General features: G+C 43.8%; 1 protein-coding gene across 1 annotated transcript in view; it reads right to left on the bottom strand.

Annotated features, from left to right (window-relative positions):
* The window catches only part of LNX1 (ligand of numb-protein X 1), a 136,419-nt gene extending 124,034 nt beyond the window's left edge, over positions 1-12,385 (bottom strand). The window contains exon 1 of the mRNA XM_065877398.1: positions 12,219-12,385. The gene's annotated coding sequence lies outside the window, so the exon portion shown is untranslated. The remainder of the gene's footprint in view (positions 1-12,218) is intronic.
* Positions 12,386-16,271: the final 3,886 nt, after the last annotated feature.

The raw sequence follows: 16,271 nt of genomic DNA, 5'->3' as shown, positions 1-16,271 counted from the left end.
TGTGAGATAACCTATCAGAACAATGGGGTCCCTGGTGGCTACTGTCCCACTAAGTTTCCTTTAAATGCACACTGCCTTTATAGAAAATGGTTATCTGACGTAGTCAGAATAATCCATATACTCCACTTTGGAAAGGTGCTATAAACATGTCATCTGGCAGGCTGCACTGACAATTTCACATTTTCCTTCTACTGAAAGGTCAAGACATGACTCTAAAGCATCTCTTGAATAGTTGCATGAGTCACACGTGCTATTCAAACAATAGTAACGGGACCTCATAATATTAAAAAGAATGTATCCTTGTAGTCAAATGGCAGTGTGTCTCGCATTGGTACTTTACCCTTGACAAACACGAATCATGGTAGCCAGAAACTTTTTGGGTTGAAAGGGAGCCTTGAGAGATGGTCCTTAGATGAAATAGCCTTTATTACTTTATAAAATAGATCATTCTTCCTTTGGATACCTCTAATCTCCTAGGGAGGGAAAGTCCATATATTGACCAAAAATTTGCCTCCCTGGAACTCACCCACCCCCTCATGGGTGCCATTTAGAATATGTCTAATTCCTTAAATCCCTCAATTATATGAAGACAGCCCCCAAGCCCTCCCCTAGGTTCAGTAGCCTTAGGGTGCATCTGACATTCCTTCAGGTTTCCTTCAGACTCCAAAAGGCTGACCACACTCTCCTGCAAGCTCCCAACTTAACAGTGTCCTCCCTACAAGGTATGGATAGCAACCAGGACAGAATGAAGCGGGAATGAACCAACTGCTCCCACAGCCAAAGACTGCATCTGCTTTCTTGGTGGCGATACACACCCCGGCTGTTGCTGCAGTCCTGTCGGGGCTGAGCACAGGACACTGCCCTGAGGCCTGAAGGAATCTATTAGCAATTCTTGGCCACAGAGGGAAAAAAAAAATGAAGGGTAATAAAGTAGAGAAGTAAATACTTTTAAAAGCAAAAGCAAGGGCTAGGAACAGTTTAGAATATGCAAAGATATTTAGTGGCATTAGTTAGACTGATATAAACAGCATAAAGTCCTTAATGGCTAAACAGTTCCAGTATTAGAATTCTCAGTGTATAATCTGATCTGAAGAACGGATGGTATTTGGGGAATTCGGAGCTCTCCCATTTGTCTGCAAGCATTCCTTTATTTTGACAACTCTTGTTGTCCTAAAATATCCTGACATATGTAACACAAAAGAAATGGAAATCATTGAAAGAAATGGTAAATCCGAGATAATTTTTCCTATGCAGGGCATAAACATTGATGACCTTTCACTGAAATTCACTAATAAATGAAAAAATTAAAATAGTGGCAGGCCAAGGGCAGCTGAGGGAGGGGTGGGCGATGGGATGAACTAGAAATCCTGAAGCTCCACATGCTCTTTGAGAAGGAAAGTGTGTGAGGAGGCTTATTAGTCAGGCACCTTGGACCATTAGCTCTCCCCTTATCTGTCAGAAAGCCTTGCTTCTGGAAAATTCCTACTTAGCCTATGACAAACAGTGTCAGAAAAAAATCCACTGAAGACATTCCTAAATAACAGATACTTTTATCCTATCAGCACTACGTGGTCCGTGTTGCAGCCTAAGGCAAAAGGAAATGTGAGTACTGATATACATGTTTTTGTGTATTTTTTTTAATGGTTAATTTTCCCCCAGATCATGAAGACAGTTGAAAAAATGTGGGAAACACGAAAAATATGTATATTAAATGTACAACGTTATTTTAAGTTTAAATATTTTACTTATACTAAAACCAAAATTTTTTCCCCATAGTTTCATTTTCCTGGCTTTAAAGGAAGCAAACCCATCAATACTATTTTCAAAATCTACCTCTTTGCCTATCTGATTTTCAGTTGAGGAAATTGACTTTTTTTTTTTTTTTTTTTTTTTTACGCGGGCTTCTCACTGCCATGCCCTCTCCCGTTGCGGAGCACAGGCTCTGGACGCGCAGGCTCAGCGGCCATGGCTCACGGGCCCAGCCGCTCCGCGGCATGTGGGATCTTCCCGGACCCGGGCACGAACCCGTGTCCCCTGCATCGGCAGGCGGACTCTCAACCACTGCGCCACCAGGGAAGCCCGAAATTGGCATGTTTGACAAAGTGATAATCTTAAATAACCTTTAGATAACTTGAGCTACCAATCCTTGTCTTTATTTAAATTCTGATCACCATGGATTTTTTTGCATTAATTTTGGTTTTTAAAAATAATACATTAAAATATTATCTATAGGGATTACTAAGTATTTTTTGGTGCCCCCTTAAAATCTGCACCCTAAGGTGAACGCCGCATTTGCCCCACCTACTCATGGCCCTGTCACTGTTATTTTTAGAGACTCAGGTAGAGAGAGTAGGGTGTTGAGGCTGTGGTTAGGACCCAGATCAGCTTCCAACACCTCCTGTGGGCCTCAATCTTTTCCTTGCACCGGCCCTGGTTCCCAGCCAGGTGCAACGGCAAAAGTGGAGAACTACAACCTTGTCACAGGTGTGCCACTAAATTTTAACCAAGGTCTAAATTGACTGCTCTGATTGTTATACTTGATAGAGGCCACCAGGTGAGCCATTTGCTGAAGGGCTCACGAGGCAAGAGGAAGAACTGGCTTCAAATGAGAGGAAGAAAGTGTAACCTACAGCCAGGTCCCCAAAATGATCACAAAACTATTGGATCCTGAAAGAGTTTTGTTCTGTGAGTGTATGAGAGCCCAGTCAAGTGATAGAAACCGTCCTCTAGAGCAAGGACACTCTGTGGCTATACAAACAGCATGAGACTCTGCTCTACTGTAGTCAGTGTGCTTCATAATTTTTGCTGACTTATTTAATGTTCCAAATCTTTGAATCCCTTCAACCAACCTTAATGTTTTACAGTGTGTCTCAAACACGTAAAGACTTAGAATCCCTTAGTCTTTCCCTTCAAGAAACTATGCTTGTGGGGTTGGGGGGGAGGGATAAACTAGGAGGTTGGGATTAACATATACACACTACTATATATAAAATAAATAACCAACAAGGATCTACTGTATAGCACAGGGAACTATATTTAATATTTTCTAATAACCTATAAGGGAAGAGAATCTGAAGAAGAATATATATATTACTGAATCGCTGTGCTGTACACCTGAAACCAACACGATATTGTAAATCAACTATCCTTCAATTAAATTTTTTTTTTTAATCCAAGATGAATTAGCCATTCAAACAAAACTGAGCTTAAGGTTTTCCTGTTGTTGATGATACTTTAAAATCTGGATGAAGCTGCGCAGGGCAGAAAGGCTGCAGAGTTGGTTTGAAACTGGTCACTAAAGCCACACCTCAGTTCAGAGATCACAGTCACAGTCAGAAACACCATCTGGGACCATGAAGACCAGAAATGCACCCACAGAGGAATAGGGTGGACTAGTGCCAATAAATTCTTCACATCAGTGGCCTCGTCTCTCTTTCTAAAATGATTATCCAGCAGGCATGTTTGTCTAACCACTGCCATAGCTCTGGCTTCAACTCCTAAATTAGATTATTGGGGGAAAGTAATTGCCAAAGTTAGGGCAAACTCTATCTTCCTCTATTAAACAAAGTAAATTTACAGTTACATTTTGAATTATAGATAAATTATGTGAGACTGGGAGATATCAAAGTGCCATCAGTTTTTTTATAAATACCAACTGGTGGCGCAGTGGTTGAGAGTCCGCCTGCCGATGCAGGGGACGCGGGTTCGTGCCCCGGTCCGGGAAGATCCCACATGCCGCGGAGTGGCTGGGCCCGTGAGCCATGGCCGCTAAGCCTGCGCGTCCGGAGCCTGTGCTACGCAACGGGAGAGGCCACAACAGTGAGAGGCCCGCGTACCGCAAAAAAAAAAAAAAAAAACAACTGTGAACTAAGGTGTATAAGAGGATGAAGAAATGCTCTGTGGGCTATTCCTTAGCTTATAGACACCTATGTAATAGGGAGAAGTTAGTGCTTTAGTGACCTGAATAAAAATAGTCACACATGGGATAAAAACTGTCTTTGAGCCAAGAGCCTAGGTTGGAAGTGGAGGCTGGGAAGGCAGGGGCGCCATATGCATTGCAGAGGACAGACAGAGGGAACAGAGGGAGGGCAGGTGCGTATGAGCTGCCGCAAAGGTCAAGGTGAGCTCTGCTCCTACTTAATATCTAAATCAGTGTTCTCGGAGAGAGCAAGCAATTCATTAACGCAGTCTGTGAATGACACTAGTCTGCATAGGGTTGCCAACACTAGAAAAGACAGAAAAAAATATATATAAATGGTCTTTAAAGAAGCTGAAATGTGGTCAGGAAATGAAAGAACTGAACTAAAAGGAGACAATGTAATATATCTGGAGTCAATAACTGAGAACATAGATGTTCAGGAAGTGGGAAAAACAAAGGAAGTGTTAAGTGAGAAGAGTCCCGGGTGGCAAGCCAATTAGCTGCAAGTTTTAGAAGTTAGTGATGGACTTTCCCAAGCCCGAGGAGCTTTGCCTCTCTTGACAGATTTTACCGTCTTTCCCCTGGGGTGTCACGGCACCACCTTTAAAACTTGGGTTTGTTTGTAGGAACTCTGGCCCAGAAGAGACATCCTTCCAGTTCCTGGTCTACCAACACGGTGAAATGGGGCAGACACCCCGCCAATAACAAAAATGAAAGTAGAGTATTTTGCACTGACCAAGGGCTCTGTTCATGCAGCTATTTGCTATAGGGTCCTGGGCAGTACTGATGGCAGAGGAGAAACATGGTAAAGAAGCAGGCTGGCCTTCTTCCACTCAAGGCTGAAACACATACTCGGGAAACGCTTATGGTTTTTTTAAACAGATAACCAAGCTTTAAGGAAGGAAGGACAAGGTGGAGGAAGGTATTTGAATTCTCAACATTTTTCTACTGTTTCAATTCTACAGGTGTTCACGTATCATCTATTACCTGCCTGACATGTGTCTGCATTTCTGTGGGAGTTCCCACAGCAATTCAACTTCATCCTCAATGAGTTTAAGTCTATTATGAAAATGGAGCTTACGTATAGGAAAAAAAAAAAAAAAGTTAAAACACTGCAAGAGAATCCACAATGAGTATGGTCCTCCAAAATAGAAGCCAGGGACACAAGCGCGGAGGGAAAGGAGCAAGAGGGCAGCGTAGTCTGGCCCAGAAGAGTCAAGGAAAATTCATGGAACAGATGGTCCTCAGGGAGGATCATGAAAGATAAATGGGATTTGGGCAAGTGGGAAGAAATCCAGGTGGGAGGAAGAACCTGAGCAAATTCCTCAATCAAGGAAGAGGAATCCACTCGCTGGTGTCTGATGTTCCCAGATGACGATCTGTATTTGAGATTTTAAAATCATTTAGAAGTCACAGGATTTTGAGTTGGGTAATGATGTTGGATTCTCACCAAGTGCAAGAAGCCTCTTTACAACATCCCAGACAGAGGACCTACCAGCTTCTGTTTGAAACACCTCCAGTGATGGGGAGCGCATCAGTTTGCCAACTGAATGCTTCCCTCTTGTTAGTATGACCTTTGGCTCTTGTTACGCCTTTCAGTGTAACATAGATCACATTCATTCCCTCTAACCATGACAGCCCCCCAAATTAAAGACAGCATTGTGGTTTCTCTCTTGTCTTTTTGTCTCTGGTTCTTCCAGTTGTCTTCCTGGGTAGTCCAGGTAGTGGTCAAGTGTCCACCCAGGATGCCCTGTAGTTTGTTAAGGTCCCTTTGAAAACATGGCTCCTGGAAGTGAAAATTTGTGGTTTGGGCTCAGGGTTCAGTGGAATAATCACTTCCTCAACCAGGATATTACTTGTCTATCAAAGCAACCTAAAATGACCTTTACTGATTTGCTTTTGTAGATAAATTACACTATTGACTAAAAACATTCAGTAGGTCTTTAGAGTATAAAACACTTAACTATTGTACTTTGAACATAGGAATAAATAATGGTAGTGGTGAAGGCTGCCAATTCTAACTCTCCTTGCTGGATTCTGCACAATATTTCAGCCTCTAAGTGGAGAAGGAATTTCTCTATAAGTAGTGGGAGGGGTCTATGTGAAGGAATGTCCCCCCAAAAGATATACCCATATCCTAACCCCCAGAACTTGTGAATGTGACTTTATTAGAAAAAGTCTTTGATGATGTAATTAAGTTAAAGATCTTGAAATGAGATCATCCTGGATTATCTGATTTATCCTAAATCCAATGACAAGTATCTTTTTAGGAGACAGAAGAAAAGACACAGATACAGAGGAGAGGGTGATGTGAAGACAGAGATAGAGACTGAAGGGATGCAGCCATAAGCCTGGAACACCTGGAGGCACCAGAAGCTGGAAGAGGCAAAGAAGGATTCTTTCCTGGAGCTTCCAGAGGAAGCAAGGCTCTGCCAACACCTTGATTTCAAACTTCTGGCCTCCAGAACTGTGAGAAAATAAATCTGTGCTGTTTTAAGATGCCAAGTTTCATTCGTTACAGCAGCAATATGAAATGAATACAGGGTCTCTGTATTTCCAGCGGTATTCCCCAGGAATGGGGTACATATTCCGCAGGATCCTCTCCAACGCTTGTCTACACGGTTTAGGGTTTAGGGACAACATGCTGAGTGGCAGCCACTTAGATAGCTACATACTTAGAGATAGCAGTTCTGCCCTGGCATAAAAACCTAATAATTTTCTTTTAATCCATTACTAAGTTAGAACACAGATGTCTTCAGAGATGACTGTTAAACCAAATTTGCTAGGGCCCCAAAGGGGAAAAAAGACTACAGGTAGAATAGCTGAATTTGTATGTGTGCTGTGGAAGACATAATACAAGCATAATGATAATAATTAATGAGGCGTTTGAAAACACCAAATGACTCATGTATTAACATGAGTATGCAGAAGCCTAAGCGCTCAGCGTACTATTCAAACAGGCCATGCGACTGACCGAAGGAGTCATGAGCAAGTTATGTAAATCATCTCAACAAACAGCAAGGACATATTTAGTCCTCACCATCATATGTGTGCTGTTGTCATGCTCTGCGCCAAGAGGCTGCTAAAGAAAATTCCTGGAGAGTTTCCACTCTGCTGTTGGTGAAGTCTTTTATGTCCTTGTGACAAATGCATCAAAGACAAGAAGCGACTAAGAGTCATTGGAAAATAATGGTGGAATTTAAGTCCACACATTTCAAGTCACATACTGGTGATACTAAAAAAAAAAAGTCTCTGGTTAAATGGGACAGAACCTAACAGTGGTTCAATCTACCATGTCAAGGAGCATGGCCCCCTGGAACAGGGGGGAGAAGTTCTTCTAGAAAGGCAGACACAGAAGGGCAGGGGTGAAGAGAACAGGAATAGAGCAATAAGCACAGAAACCGCAAATCTCAAATTTGGAGGTCATCTTGTCTACCTTCTACCTGAATCCCAGGAATCCCTTCTCCCCTCTCCTTTTAGAATATAATATAAAATAAAACATAATGATTATTACTATTTAATGAGCAGCTCACTACGTGCAAGATACTATGCTGGGTACTTTTCATGCATTTTCTCATGTAATCTTTAGAATGATCCTATGAGATCAGTGATTAAAGAAACACAAATCTACTTTGGCACTCATTCATTCAGCAAACACGTACCCGGTACTAAATATACCAAGAAACAATCACCTTCAGTGGCAGGGAACTCAGTGCCCTAAAAGGCAAACTACTGGATTTTTGGACAACTCGAATTTTTAGAAAGTTCTTCCTTATATTGATCTGAAATGTATCTGTGGGTAACTAAGCAACAGGTCACTGTGGTGTCCTCATGTCCCTTAGAACAAAATAAGAGGGAAAGATGGATGTGAAAAGTTTATAGGGGACAACCAACATTTTCTGTTTTTGATTTCGGCTCAGTGCAGTCTTTGCGCTTTGCAATTTGTATGGCTTTCATGTAAACCTTTATTCTTTGGAGATAATAGATGGTTAAATCCTATTAACCCAGAAAGAGTGATGTAGTCTTCCTTCCAAAAGGTTTTGAAAAGCCCTTGATACTTTGGAGGCCCTGTCAGAGGACAATAAATTTGCCACCCACGTAAAAGTGAGTCTATGTGTTGCCAGCACAGAAATATCAAGAATGGTTATGTACCCCCAGGGAGTCCACGGATACTGAGACAATGAGGAGGACACATTTTAGAGCATCTCTCATATGTCCCCTCTTGGTAGCATCTTACGAAAACGGTCTTTTAAGTAGTCAGAATCCTAGCAGACCCTATTTCTCCACTTTAAGTGAGGAATTCAAATCTAAAAAGGAGACACTGCAAGCCAGGAAGCCAGGAGTCACTGCTCCAGGAAAACCCACTGTTTGTTTACATCGCAGAATTCTACTGCCCACAGTTCTGCAAAGGTTCAGGCATTTCAACTGGCAGTTCCCCTCTCCTGGAAGTCCAAGATAAACAAGATAATCTTTGTTAATCAGGTTCTCCTTTTAAGCCTTTGGGGGCCTTTTGGGAAGTCTGTTTTGCTCGGAGAATCTTTGGTTCTCAAGTTACTATTGTTTCCATCATTATCATATCCAAACTGTAGCATGACCTTAGAAGTCTAGCTGTATCCAATATAATAATTGTTTCCTATAATAATATACGATTTAACATTTATTGAGTTCTTACTATATACCAGGCACCTTATATAAAACCATTTCAGTTATTCCTCGTGACAGCACTGGGTTTGGTAAGTATTCTGTTTTCCAGATGATGAAACTGAGACAAAGAGATGTTAAATTGCTTCTTTAGTTTAGTAATGACATGGCAGGACTGGTTCTCTAATCCAGATCTGACTGATTTTACCCATGGTGCCTTCCTTTCAAGAAAATGATACTAGTAATAGCTGACATTGTGCCTGGGACTATTCTAAGCACTTTGTACCTTTCAACTCATTTCAAACTTCACAATAAGCCTATTTTACAGCTGAGGTAAAGTGAGGTTAAATAACCCATCCCAGGTCACGAGGCTAGTAGGCGGTGGAGCTGGGTTTTGAACCAAGGGAGTCTGGTGGCTGAGACCGGGCCACTCTTCTAAAGCAGTAGCACCATTCCACCTAGAATTCAATAAATAAGACTAATATTTCCTAGGGAGGCATTGCCCACTCCCCTGCAGTCAACCTGACCTACCCACCTAGGTATGCAGCCCATCCAGCTTCTGTTATGGGGCCCAGGGGCGTGTGAAGCACACCATGTTAGCATCCCTTTTGCGGGGAAAAGGTAAACAAGGAAACTGTTGGAAAGGGAGGTTGAGGTGCTTCTCCAGGTTCCCCTAAGCAAGCTAGCAGTCGGATCAAGGTTTTGAACCCCTGGTCTCAACCCACTAAGCCGTTACCTTGCTCTTGAATGGTGAATAGGTGCCTTATCTTTTCAGGATGGGGTGACACCTGGAGAAGGTCCCAGGGCCCTGGGAACATGCCTGCCCTCATGCAATGGCTGCAGGTCATCAAAGGACACACGATAGTCCATTGAGGGAATTCTCATATCCAAAAGACCTACAAGTCCCCCTTCTTCAGTCCAGGGCAGACTCCTCCTCCCAGCGACCTGGCCCTGCAGCTCACCAGGCTGTGGCCAAGGGTGTTTATCTGCAAGCCTGGAGGAGACCAAGCACCAATCTGCCCTGCAGATAGCACAATTGAAGGCAGCGAGGGCTGCCTGCCACGTCAGATTACAGCAAATGACTGCAGGACCTTTCCCCCAAAGGCCTGCAAAGGACCACATTTTGTGGGACTGTTGTGGGATGAGAGCCTTGAGGAGGGAGAAGGCAGGAGTAACAGCGGCAGACAGCAGCTCCTAAACCCTGCCTGGACGGTCAGTGGAGACCAATCTGCCTGGCCTGTTTAATGACACAGTTTAAGCATTTCCCTGCCTCCTGCCCGTTTCCTTTCTCTGCACTGTGCACATTGGTGTTAATTACTTACAATTAATAACCATAACAAGAACTATCAGGGCCCCTAACAACTGCAATCACATTAGACCTTTCATCTCGGTAAGGCCAGACTATCTCTTCCAAGCAACCCAGATAAATACCTTAAAGAAGGATGTATATAGATGCTCTCTATATGTTACCTCATGTACTTCTCAGGACCACTTTATATTGTAGGGATTATTAGCTCTTGTTTTACTGATGAAGAAACTGAGGCTCAGAGAAGTAATATAAGGAAGATGTGAATGAAAGAGACTATACATTTTGCAATCAAGCCTTTTTGCCACTTAACCAAGGGATGGAGTTACTACAGGAAGGGAACCACTGTGGGTCTTTTCATCTCTTTGGACAAAACTCATGTATACATTATCCAAGACACCAACTGCATTCTGGATCACTGTGAATTCCAGTCTCTGTAATTTTTTCCCTTTCTTATATCTGGGGGTGTAGGGACTTCCCTGGTGGTGCAGTGGTTAGGAATTCGCCTGCCAATGCAGGGGACACGGGTTCGAGCCCTGGCCTGGGAGGATCCCACATGCCTCGGAACAACTAAGCCCGTGTGCCACAACTACTGAGCCCACGTGCCACAACTACTGAAGCCAGTGCGCCTAGAGCCCGTGCTCTGCAACAAGAGAAGAAACCGCAGTGAGAAGCCCACACACTGCAAGGAAGAGTAGTCCCCGCTTGCCGCAACTAGAGAAAGCCCGCACGCAGCAACGAAGACCCAACACAGCCAAAAATAAATAAGTAAATAAATAAATTTATATCTGTGGGTGTAGTGTCCTTAGCTTTTTTCCTTTAATAGCCAGGGGCTCTGACATATAGTGATGTCACTATATGGTTTAACCATACATGAACTACTATGCAAAGAACTAACAAACCATGGCCAACAGAGGAAAGGCAATCTTGTCGAGAGGTTTGTGACTTTAAAGACACAATTTTATCCGGAAGATTCAGGATCTAAGGGATCTTTTTCTCTCTACTGCTGACAAAACTCAGAATTAAGTGAGCACACTGGTGAGGGACAAGCAGCCGTTACCACCCCAGCACAAGGTTCAGGGGAAAAGGACAGACTCGAAGGTCACTTGAAGAGCTATATAAGCCTCTGAGGAGTAAGAGAAACTGGCAACAAGCACGGAGCTGAGTCTCGGGGGAGAAGCAACTGTCTGAGACAACAGCGTTCTCAGCTTGTTTCAATCTATACTTCTGGAGAACTGCCATGCACTTTGAATTTCTGCGTGGAGGAATATGAGTAGTCACAGGAATAGGAATATTCCTAACGTATTATTCCCTTGCTAACTGAAATCTCAGAAAAGTAGCCCATGAAGGAATGCAGAATGAAGTGCCTCCCTCACAGGTTGAGTTTTCTCCCCCCTTTTTCCAGCTCTTCCCAGCAGGGAACTGGGTTTGGTGATGGCTTCTTTCCTCCTCACAACAGAACTGAGTGCAGAGTGTGGCTGGCTATTGGGCTGTTAAGAGCAGAAGTAGCAACAGGCTGTGTGGTCAGGATTAGGAAAGCAAAAATGGATCCTAGAGGTAAAATTACTTAAAAAAGAAAGGTCCTGGCAGAACAATCTCCTAGGTATATTTGCTAAGGAAAGAAACAGAGAAAAAAATGGAAGAGTTCCAAAAAAATTACAAATCAGACCTGAATTTATATTCTTGTAAACACTGAGGAAATCATCTTTACTTTAACCAAAGGTCAGCAGGCAGGCACTCAGGGTCTGAATGTAAACAATTCTAATCCAGACTGCAAAGTGGTTTTAAAAAGAACAAAGAAAAGAGTAGACTTTTTTAGAGAAGAAAGAGGGAAGAACACTGGAGCGCAGGGCTGCTGAGTAAGGGCAACAGAGCTTACCTGTTGGCGGAACAGACTTTCAGGAGAAAAAAAATTGAGGTCATCTCACAGGTTTAGATGGAAATTGCCTCTGGTGAACGCAGAAGGTAAGACAAAATAAGGCAACTCTGAATTCAGTCCCCTCCCAACACGGGCTGAACAGGTCTGCATCTTTGAGTTAAGTTTCAAAAAAAGTCCCCACTCCACTTCAGAGTTTAAAAAAATAATAATTAGTTCAACTTCCCAGACTAGCAGAGGCAGGATTAATGATTAAGAGAAACAAAAAGGATTAAATATCTGGACTGGGAGAAAGTTCCGGTGTCACCAAAATGTCAGCGGCATCTCTTTTCCTTTCAAAAAGGGCTTCTCCCGCTGGGTCAAACACCCGGGGCTAAACCATTCAGTTTATATTTTTCATTCAAATTCTTCCTTCAGATCCGTCAGGGGCCAGTGGTCTAAATGCCCGGAGAGAAAAATGGAGGGTTTCAGCTCACCTTTTCGAGTGCTGCCTGGGGTTCTCAAAGCAGCAACAACCCTGCAGCTCTCTCGCCTTGTGGGTTAATCCAGCAGCTCCTTGGGCCACCTGAGCAGGACCGGCCTCCACCGGTCATATAGGTGCCTTGAGGAAGGAGGAAGGCACTGGTCGGTGGAGACCAGGAAATGCGTGACATCACGGGAGCCTCGACAGATAAAACATTGCTGGGACCTTAGCTATTGAAACAGTCAGGTAGGTCCCGCCCACCTGTCATTTACCTGAATACCTGCGAGCAGGTAGGTGGCGTCTCTGCGTGGACAAATGAATCAGAGCAATTTGCCCTATGGAATTTACTTTCTTTCCTGAGCACAGCGCTTTGAGCACAGCGCTTGTCCAGCTCCGTGGACAGATCTAAATTTATACGCCTGGTTGCTTCCTCAGTCCCCTCCTCCCACCCTCCCAATAGTTGCCTACAAAAGAGTTAAAAAGAAAGTTTATTTACTTTTTTTCATTTTCAAAACTTTATTTTTAAAAATTGAAGTATAGCTGATTTACAATATTATATTAGTTTCAGGTGTACGACCTGCATATTGAATCAGGTGTAGTGATTCAATATTTTTATAGATTATATTCCATTTAAAGTTATTACAAAATAATGGCTATACTTCCCTGTGCTGTACGATATATCTTTTTTGCTTATTTATTTTTTACATAGTATTAGTTTGTACCTCTTAATCCCCTACCCGTATCTTGCCTCTCCCCACTTCCCTCTCCCCACCAGTAGCCACTAGTTTGTTCTCTATGAGTCTGTTTCTGTTTTGTTATGTATATACAGAAACAGACTGCTTTATCTTTTAGATTCCACATATAAGTGATAACATAGGATCTTTAAACACAAAACAGACAGTCATTTAATGAGCATAAAGGGAAGTGTGTGAAGATTGACTGCTTGGAATATATCAGATTTATCCCCAAATTGCCTTTCTTAATGGCATCCATTTGGATCCCAAGTGCTTCTCTGTTCCAATAAAATAAATGAGAGGTGACATTTCAAATTCATTTTTAAAAAATCTAAATATGATGATTGTTAGCAGTTTCAGAGTCAAGTTTTCAAACACTTGACTTTCAAACACTTTCACACTCTCCCCCTCCCAGCATTTCATCCCATATTCAGGTGTTTGTAAAACTTCCATCACTCCTACCTCCCTGACCTGGCAGAGTCACATGGAGGTTACAGTTCACCGCTGGCCTGCAATTAGGAGCAATTTAAATGATTCAGATTCGAATGATTGTACAGTAATAAGGTGGCTTTGTCAGCTGGTTAGAGCCCGGAAGGAGCAGTTAGGATTATTTCTGTCCCAAGTGTGGTGTGTGTGACCCTGGGCAAGTCACTGTGTTGCTTCAGCTTTTCAAGTAGGAAAAGATTGGAACACTACAATTCATCTGGTGTCACAGCGACCGCTGTGAGCTATCTCGACTGACTGTTAAACCCTTTCATCTTTCAGATGAAAGGCATCTTTCAGAGGACTGTAAACAGCTTCCATCACTGTATTTAAATGTCGTGTATTTCTGTGGCCCCCGTCCAGTATCTCTGGACAATTTATCTACTCTCTGGAATGTACTACCTGGGGAAATCGTGGGTTCTCCCTCCCGGGAGGATGGCCTGCTTACCCAGAGATACACTATTTTTTTCCCTTGAAGAAAAAAAAAAAAAGTTGAAATTCCGGCTTTTCCCCCCTACTCTAGCTCCCTTTTCTCTTGATACTGGAAACGCTTTGGTTCCATAGTTCTAACACTGTCCTTCTTCAGAGGTTTTTGGATTGGTTGGTTGGTGTTTTGGCTGGGGGGAGGGGTGGAGGAAGAAGGATAAATGGGAGGGGGAGGGGAGGGAGGGGGAGGGGAGGGGAGGGGAGGAGAGAGGAGGGGAGGAGAGGGGAGGGGAGGAGGAGGGGAGGAGAGGGGAGGGGAGGAGAGGGGAGGGGGAGGAGGAGGGGAGGGGAGGGGAGGGGAGGGGAGGGGAGGAGAGGGGAGGGGGAGGAGGAGGGGAGGGGAGGGGAGGGGGAGGAGGAGGGGAGGGGAGGGGAGGGAGGGGGAGGGAGAGAGGAGGAAGGTGTTGATTCCATTCTCTTGGCCTCCACATTGACTGGGTGTCGCCAGTCATTTGATACCTCGTAAAACAACCAGGGAGGGAAGGAGGAGAAATTCTAGTCAAGGGCTGGGGTGCAGGGCGGGTTCTGGATACTTCATTTGCAAAAGAGCTGGCTTCTCGCCCCAGCCGTCCCAGAGTGCTCTAGACTACCTGCCCCACCTGGGAACTGGGTGCACTTTGTAGAGAACTGAAGCTTAAAAAACAAAACAAAACAAAAAAACCCATTCACGTTTTTATCCAGTAGAAACTGTGGTAGGTGTGGCTACTACTTTATTATTAACAACGACAACAAAATAAGACTAAGGCATCAAAACCTACTTGCCGGTGTTTCCGGAATAAGTACCGGCCCGACAGCAGGAGGGCCAGCCCGGCCGCAGGCCTGGTGAGTCATCAGAAGGCCTGCGTACAGTTGCCTTCCGTGTGTGTCAATCATCTTTGAAGGGCGCCAGGCCCCACCGGGGAGGGGGAGAAAATCACAGACTTAGGGAGGGGTAGACGGGGAACACGGTTTCTGAGTGAAAGAATTTGCAGGAAGTGACAGCGCAGAAAGCGTTTTCTAAAGCCATCGAGGTGATGGGGCTTCGCTTGCTGTATTCAGAGACACAGCCTTCTGCTCCTGTGGTTTGATGAATAAAAATTGAGAAGTGGAACCATGAGTGGAGCTTACTCCCAGAAACGGTGTATAAAAGGAAAGGAGGGCTTCCCTGGTGGCGCAGTGGTTGAGAGTCCGCCTGCCGATGCAGGGGACACGGGTTCGTGCCCCGGTCCGAGAGGATCCCACATGCCGCGGAGCGGCTGGGCCCGTGAGCCATGGCCGCTGAGCCTGCGCGTCCGGAGCCTGTGCTCCGCAACGGGAGAGGCCACAGCAGTGAGAGGCCCGCGTACCGCCAAAAAAAAAAAAAAACAAAAAAACAAAAAAAAAAGGAAAGGAAAAAGTAGATGTATCTCACATAATAAGCCCCTCGACTTGGTACTCCTGGATTCAGAATAATCTTTAAAGATTAAAAATACCAATATGGGCTTCATCATTCCATTAGGGCTGTTGCATTGTTTATGGAAATGCTATTTCTAAAGTACTGGTGAAAAGATATACACAATAATCATAAGAAACAAACACTGAATAAGTGCTTAGCTGGTGCTACTTAGTGTTGTAAGCACTTTGTACCACAATCCTATGTCAGGCACTATTACTATTTGCATAGACGCTGGAAAACCGAGGCCTAGAGACGCTGAGTACTCGCTGAAAGCCAGCCCAGCCAGCAAATGGCAGGGCCAGAGCAGTTTAATCCACTGGGAAAAAATGGGGAAGGGTTCTGGTTTCATGCTTCCTGGACAACTTCCTGGACACTAATCAAAGTTCTTACCCATCCTCTCTTCAGAAGGAAGTGTCTTGTAGAAGTAGCCCTGGGAAGTGTAGTTTCTGGGAAAGACTGTCTCCAATTGCAAATGAATTATTAATCTGGTTTATACACTGAGTATGTAAATATAGAACATATAGACATATGGATACATTTATACATATATTTATGAGAAAACACACCAGGAAATCCAGCATCCCTGGGTGCATCCTCAGGGTGCATCATCCTTTTGGAGTCTGTCAAACCAACCCCAAGCAAGGAAGGCCAACTTGAGGGGCCCCTCCAGAATGATCGGTTGTAACTCTCTATGACATCATTTATGGTTATTTCTCTCTAAAACTTCAACAGTCAATCCCTTTAAAATCTGCAAATGTTATCAGAAGGGTCATAAGAGCATAGAACTACATACAACTGGATTATATGGACAACATAAAATTAAGTTCCAATACAACCACTACCAAGTTAGATGGTTTGGACCAGGCTTGGCAAATACTAGACACACGCCTCTCAGTTTCCTCCTCCCATATCACTCTCACTGTCATTGCTAGAAGGCCGTGGTGCCCTT

The sequence above is a fragment of the Phocoena phocoena genome, chromosome 5, assembly GCF_963924675.1.
Source record: "Phocoena phocoena chromosome 5, mPhoPho1.1, whole genome shotgun sequence".
In the NCBI taxonomy this organism is placed as follows: Eukaryota; Metazoa; Chordata; class Mammalia; order Artiodactyla; family Phocoenidae; genus Phocoena; species Phocoena phocoena.
The sequence above is the reverse complement of the archived record's forward strand: the minus strand, read 5'-3'. Positions and strand labels throughout refer to the sequence as shown.